The following is a 7784-nucleotide window of genomic DNA, read 5'->3' as shown; positions in this document are numbered from 1 at the left end:
ACACACACACACACACACACACACACAGCAGAGGAAGCTAAGAAACACAGTTTGTTTTGTTTCTCCATCCAAAACACTGAAAAAAGAAAATATTCACGTTTAAAGCAGCAGGCTCAGAGATAAAGTGTGTTCAGAGCCAAGTTGAAGCTCTGCCACAGTTTAAAAACATACTGCAGTCATGTGCTTTAAATAAACTCAGTTCAACCCTGTGACTAGTGCATATTCCAAGAAAGCTTAAAGTACTGATGGGATGGATAAAATGGACTTCGTGTCAAAACTGTGAAGGCTTCGAAGCTGTGGGGATTACAGCTTCCTCTGCTACCTCAAAGAGTCCAGAATCTATAGTCCGGGATAAAATGGACTTCGTGTCAAAACTGCAGATTTAAACACGCTGCTTAAATAACATCAGAAACACCTACTGTATTCTACTGACAGGTTCTATTGCAGCATTTACTCTCACTGATATGAAGGGGTTTCATATATTAGATAAACAGCCAGTATGATGCAGCACTGATCAACCTGAGAACAAGTCATCAGACTCATCAGTGATCAGAATGAACCCAAGCTGCAGCCCTGTTCTTCTCACTGATGCAGCAGTAATAGATGTCCTCTTGTTTCTTGGCTCTTAATGGAAATAAAGAGAAGCTGAGAGAGACGCCACGTGCTGCCGCTCGGAGCCGAACGCTTCCAAGCAGCTGAGCGAAGCTGCCCAAAGGGCATTGAAATCAAACTGCTGCCCGGCTGCTAATTGGAGAGATTTACCCACTTGTTTAGGGAGGAGTGCTAATCAGAGCTGCATTTAAAATGAGGGTAATAATAAACCCTAAGCAAAGGGAAGAGAGAGAGTGAGCACCCTGCTGAGGATTTAGGCTGCCTCATAGAGTCAGAGATGTCTGAGACCAAATTTTGACCAAATGATGTTGATAATGTGAAAATGAAACTGTATTGATTGATTTACCATCTTTACACTTTAACAATGTTAAATATCTTTCCACACTGATGAAAAGATAAACTGAGTGTACGTGGCCTGTCTGATGCTGCCGCATCTCTCACAGCAGTGTCATCTCTGATTTATGACCATACTCCCAGGGGATGCCCTCCCTGCCTCATTAATTTAGCCCAGTCTTTGTCTGCAGTCAAACCTAAGGCTACGTTCTGCGTATCGATCCTGTACAAGCTTGAAACGATTCTCTCACGTCCTGTGTTCATCTGACACATCAAGACGTTTCTATTCAAAGAAGAACAAGCTGCAGGTCTGGCTCCAAGGCCTTCTACAGAACTCCTTCACAGTGATGACACAGACACAAACAGGGCAGCTGCTCATGTTCATCAGTTACCTGTTTTTTTTTACTCGGAGTCATAAAGATATTCAGAGGGGTAGGTCACCAAACTGGTTAGAAGGAATGACCCTTTTTCAGCATGGACATTAATGATGTGAAACACTCACCATGTCTAAGAAGGTGTTCTCCAGGGATCTGTACTCGGGCGACGTTTTGTTAAAGAGACCCTCAGAGAAGTTCATGTTGGTGACTCGCAGGCTGAAGAACACGACCAGCTCCCTGCCGGGGCTGGCCATGGTCATGGAGGCCGTGGTCAGGTATCTCACTGGAAGTGGGGCCGTGACCCCGCTCACCGACAGGAAGCCGCTCCCCTCATTCGGGAACCTGTTGTCCTCCTTGGCAGCGACGTCCGTCTTGTCCAGCTCTACAGCCAGGTCTTTCACAGCCTCATCGATGAGGTCTTCAGCAGCCACCGGTGAGACGGTTTGGGGTTCACCTCCTTTCAGCGCTGCCTCCTCTAAGTCTTCATCAATAACGACGACGCCTGGCTCACTTTTCTCCGGCTCTGTACTACCATCCTGTGAAGGCTTCGAAGCTGTTACAGCTTCCTCTGCTGCCCCAAAGAGTCCAGAATCTATAGTCAGGCTGGGTGAAGACGGGCAGGATTAGCTGGTAGTGAGGGGAAGGAGTCTGAACCCGGTGCTGCCGTCACACCACTGCCTCCTCCCGGGCATGAGCCACTTTCCTGTGTCCCCTCCAGTGAGGCTTCTGGTGTGTCTTGCTTGTCTGGAGCTGCCGTCTCTAAAACATCAGGAAAAAGGCTGAATTGAGTGCTCACAAAGAATTGGCACAAATTACAAAAATGTCCCTGGTAATATGATTTAGACATAATACAAGCTGCTTCAGGCTGGATTTTCAGAGGATCTACACTGTCGACATCCTCCTCAACGTCAGATTTTCAATCCCCAGCTTTGCACTGGGATAATATCCTGACGTTGTTTCATACTGAAATCTGAAGTGATCTGGAAATTCTGTAAACGATCGCCTTAACCTTTGACACTGTATGTATCACAGTATCATCTCTAGGTCTAGTGTTTACTGCATTTCTGATAAACAACAAGGGGAATCACCTTTAATGATGAGTGTCAGTGCATAATTCTGTTAACAACCAGCTGGTTCCTGCTCACCTGGCCTATCAGAGGAGGTTTCAAACTGTAGGTCACCCTTGGTGGCGTCTGTTGCTGTGTCGACACTGGAGTCACTCTCCACCTGAGGATCTACACTGTCGACATCCTCCTCAACGTCAGAGTCTTCAGTAAGTTCATGATCTGTCTCACCTGTGCTGTTTTCAGAAGGCCAGATGTCTGTTGGTGTGATGGGTAAATTATCTTCCTCTGGTGGGTGATGATATTTGGGTGCAGCAGGTTGAAGGAACTCGTTATCTTCAGCAACCTCAGCAGTATTTACTCCAAAGTGAAGCTCCTCCAAACTGTTTGAGGGCTGATGGATTTTAATTGATTCTGCTGGTGGCTCAGTAACATCTCTCTTAGGTTCTGCTTCTAAAATTTGAACTGCCCCCTCCTCTGGATGTGGTTGCGGGGCATCACCACCCTCTGTTTGTTCTGGGACTTCATCTACTGGCTCCTCTTTTGACTCTGGCTCTGAAGTCCTAGGTGGCTCTTCCACTGGGGGTAAAAGATCAACTTCCACTGCTTCAGGTGCTTCCTCTGGTTCTGGATTCTCAGCTGCCTCCTCTGGTTCTGTCTTGTCTTCAGCTTCTAGTGGAAACTGTGGTTCTGAAATGTCTGGAACTGGACCTGCAGTTGCTTCTTCCTCTTGCTTTGCATCCTCCTCTTGCTTTGCATCTTCAACCACTCCCCCGGCTGGTTGAGGGGTTTTGGGTACATCTGGCTTTGGGTCGAATGAGTCAGCTACTCCTTCACCTGGTGCTGCAGCTGCAGTAGCTTTTTCTTCTTCTTTTGAAATTGTGACCACTTTCTCCTCTGATTCTACATCTTCATCCTCTGGTGCTGGAACCACAGTGACCTCTTCATCAGTTACTTGTTTAACATCAGCCGTTTCCTCACCGACTGTTTCCAGTTTGGAAACTTCTGTTGTTGTTTCTTCCCATCCTGCAGCTTCGACCACTTCTTCTTGTTCTGAAATCTCAGTAAAATCCTCACTTAGTTCTGATTCTGGTTCTGGAGCCTGTCCTGAAACATCACCTACATCTTTCTTAGGCCCCCGACCTGGATCTGACACATCAGCTACACCTGGTTCTGGTTCTGGACTCTCCTCTACTGCTTCTGTAACTTCAGCTGTTTCCTCTTTTGGTTGCAAAACTTTCACTTCTCCTTCTGCCAGAATCTCAGCTGTGCTCTCAACTGGTTCAGATTCCTCTGGCTCTGAAACCTCAGCTACTTCTTCCTCTATATTTCCTCCTGACACTTCTACCTTCTCTTGTCCTGGTTCAGAAACTTTGGTTTGTTCAAGTGTCGGCTGCAAATCCTCAGGCACATCTTCAGGTTTGACTACTACGCCTCCCTCTGTTTCTAGCAATTCAACTTCACTTTGCAACTTTGAAACATCCTGGAGGTCTTTTTGTGAAACTTCAGCGGGTCTGTATCGGTTAGTGACACCGAAATCTTCCTCATCTGGAAGAGCATTTACTTCCTCATCTTCTTGAAGGTTCACCATTGATGACTGACCTGTGATGGCGGCGTGTGATGTGACTGGGAGTCCAGAGTCAGATCCTCATCTTCTTGAAGGTTCACCATTGACGACTGACCTGTGATGGCGGCATGTGATGTAACTGGGAGTCCAGAGTCAGACGGCTCATCTCCCACAGGGACTGTAGTTAAGAAGCTCTGTGTGGTGGGGGGAATGTCCAAGCCAGGACTTTTGCTGTCCTCATCAACAGGAGCTGGGTCCTTCTCTGACATCAGACTGATGTGTGTCTCTAGCTCTAGACTCATGGGAGGAGTTGGGATGTAGTCTCTCATCAGTCCACTGGTTTCATTGTGATGAATGGTTTCAATCTCATGTGTAATGATCAGCAATTCTTCTTCCTTGCCGGTGCCTTTTGATGGCTCAGGCTCACTCACAAAAACGGCCTCCGGCTTATCAGAGATCTCCTCCGAGGCTGAGGGATGATGGCTGGGCTGTGCCGTCCCACCAGTCACATCCTCTGGGACAGCTGTGGGGAACGGTGGGGTAGTAAGGGTGTTCTCCTTTTCCACCACCGGCAGCTTATCAACCTCAGTGAGAAACTCGTTTTGTGAGTCAGGTTCCCCGGACTGTGAAGAGATGAACGTCCGATGTATAAAGTGAAAATAGACATTTGATGTTAAACATTTAAAATTTTACATGCACGGACCAAGTCTGGAGGGCAGTGTTTCCAATAATTGAAGAATATTGACTTGGGTTTAGACCCAGTTATTTTATTTTTTTTACAGTTCTTTCATGAAAATCCCTGTGAAAATGTCCTGACAAACTCAACACAGTCAACTAAACTCTGTCTCAAAATACTGTTTCCATTCTCCCTGCAAACAGCTTCACTCATTTTCCTCCAGGACACTGCACAGGGAATTATTAGAAAATCACAGAACTTGTAAACAAAATCCATACATTGCCAGTTTTATGAGTATTAGTGAATATTTTCTCTCCTCACAAATTAAATTACTCCATGTCCAGTTTGGTACCAAGCCTGCTGAGAATCTGTTGCCATTGGTTATCGGTTTGTTTTAATTATTTTGCGTTACTTCCTGCGTTACGTCTTCCTTATCTGACCAGGAAAGAGCCTGTTTTATTCTCGACACAAAGTCTGTACAGCCATTTGCTGTAAATCTCAGAAAGGTAGAAGGTTTGCACCAGCGAGCAATGTGCTTTTATTTAGTACCAGTAACACATAACACAAATCAGCACCAGTGATATGCCTCTTACATGCACTGTAAAGCGCCTGACTTCTTTGGCCCTTCAGACTCTGTCCACCCCCTGTGGGACGATGAGCTTCACTGTGCAGAGTGATGTACAGTCTGTGAGCTCGTTTTCACAGGCGCCTGCTGAAGAGGTGAGTTTCTCTGGTCTCACGTCTGTGAGAACAGTCCTCAGTGCAGAAGTTGTAAAGCACTGTATTTATCCAAAGCTTTCACACTGTATTTATTTATATCGATTTATTAATAGATTGTTTTCTCTCTTCCTCTTCTTTTTTCTTCCTATATGAATGCACCCATTTTTTTCCTATTGCCTGTGAAAGCACTGAACTGGAGTCAGATTCTTGTGTGTTCATCATACTTGGCCAATAACGCTAATCCTGATCCTCAGCCTGTTTCTCAGATTATTAAGATGTGCACATGTGAGCACTGATTTGGTCAAATCAGGACTGACACCTGTCTAGGTGTGAGGTGGAAACTCGAAGGCTCCAGTGTTTAAAACACCTTTACTCAGTGAAACCTTTTACAAAACATGTTTTCATATTTATTGATTTGTAGGTAGTAGGAGTGATTGCTCTTTGTGATGATTTCTTGAACCTTTTGTGGCAGGTAAATGTTATATAAAGCTGATTATTTTTTACGTGGCTGAAAACACATCCAGAGGGCATCTTTAAATATCCTGCTTCTCTGAGTCTCGTTCCAGCAGCAAAACCACTTACCTCATTCACTGCTTGTGCTGAAGAGGCTGATGTCAGGGCTGGTAGGAGGACTGCCTCTGCCAAAAACAGCAACATAATTCATTTTTATACTTGAAATACTTGAGCTGAGTCAGATATCATAAATGATTCCAATTTTCCCACCGGTTTGCTGTAGCAGATACTCCAGGTTTAAAGACCCTGGGTTGGTTCAAACTGATCCGATGTACTGTGTCTGACACTTACGCAATATTTTAAGCTAGAAAAGGAAAGTGCAACACAAAAATGTGAAGAGATGTACCTGGGCTGAAGTTAAGTGAATCCAGGTCGATCGGCAGCGAGGCCGCCCCACCTAGAGCCCTGGTCACCATGTCCCTGAGGCCAGAGGCGGCTGAGGACGCCGCCGTGCCGCTCGCTGTCTCTGAGTCCTCAGAGTTGATTTTAGGTGAATTAACCTCAAAGGTGAGAGAGTAGTGCACTGAGATTCCTCTGGGCCTGAAAAGGAGAAATGATGTCTGATTCGTAGCTGATGGCTCCGAATCTTCACACTGATTGTTGATAAACTAAGTCTGTATCAGACTCTGCAGATGTTTTCGTCTGGTGAGTTTGGGCTTTTGACCAGTAAAAGATTTATCTGCTGCTCATTTAATTCTGTGATTTAAAATAAAACAGTACAATCTGTCAATGTCACAGGTCCTGAAAATGATAATGTACTTCTGGATTAACAGGACTCAGTCTCTGTGAGAAGAGCCTCTGTTCAGTTGGGTCCACATCCCAGACCCGATGTGTCCACAGCAGTGTGAACAGACCAGAGCAGATGTCCTCAGACCAGATCTGGGCCACCTGCCCCTCACAGACCGGTAACAATAAACGTGGAGGAGAGAGACGACAGCGACGGGGTCAGTGGAGAGACCAGGATGTTTCACATGTGGTGCGACGTTTATGGAGAAGCTTCTGATCAGGACAAACTGGAAGGAACATATCATAACCCAGCAGTGTGGGGGGAATCTGGGCCATTTCGTCGCACACACAACCTGGTTTTGTTATTCTTCTGCGCACGTGTCTGCATTTCAGTTACATCTGTGCATGTGCAGTAGTTTAGGAGCTGAGCGGTGTTCACACCGGAGCCGGGTACACGGCACTGACACACATGGACGGGAAGCAGCAGCACAGAAAGTCTGTGCATTAAAGGCCTGTGAACCTCTGACACACAACAAAGGTTCTCACAAGTCGTGTGGTGCTGCAGTAAGAAGGAGCACATTTCAAATGCCAGGAACAAATATCTGTAGCTATAGTCCAAAAAAAAGGAAAAAAGACTGCATCAAAGCTTCATCAACATTCTGCACAGCTGCTGTCATCAAAAGAGAATAAGCTGATTCTCTCGATGTGACTGATTAGAATGGCGAGGATGTGAAGTTCCTTGTTTTTGTGTGAACTGTCTGCTAAACAAAAGCGCTTGTTCATTAGGCTGCAGTAGAGGCTGTCTAAAATGTCCCCTGCATCATTTATTCCCAAATCAGGCAGCTCCCTGTCTGGACTGGACCTGACTGTGTCCCCCATCTTTAACACTAGATAAAGATAAATCTGATCTGTACTTTACTAAAAAGCCACCAGATCTGTGTATTTGTCAGGACCTCTGGCAGTTTCTCGTTGCATTGGGGGGGTAAACACAGTCCTTTTGACTCGTCCTTTCAGGGACACTGTGTGTACTATTTGACAGACAGATCCAACTGTTAAATAAAATGATGACGACATTTAACAGCTAACAGAGCCGAGTGTCGCCCCAGAGAGGACTCAGGTCTGTCGGAATGTTTTAACCTCAGGCACGTTTGCTCTTGTGTCACCTGTAAATTTGACTCAATGCATTTTAGGTTCAG

The sequence above is a fragment of the Monopterus albus genome, unplaced genomic scaffold (assembly GCF_001952655.1).
Source record: "Monopterus albus unplaced genomic scaffold, M_albus_1.0 scaffold220.1, whole genome shotgun sequence".
Lineage (NCBI taxonomy): Eukaryota > Metazoa > Chordata > Actinopteri > Synbranchiformes > Synbranchidae > Monopterus > Monopterus albus.
Note: the sequence above shows the minus strand (reverse complement) of the source record.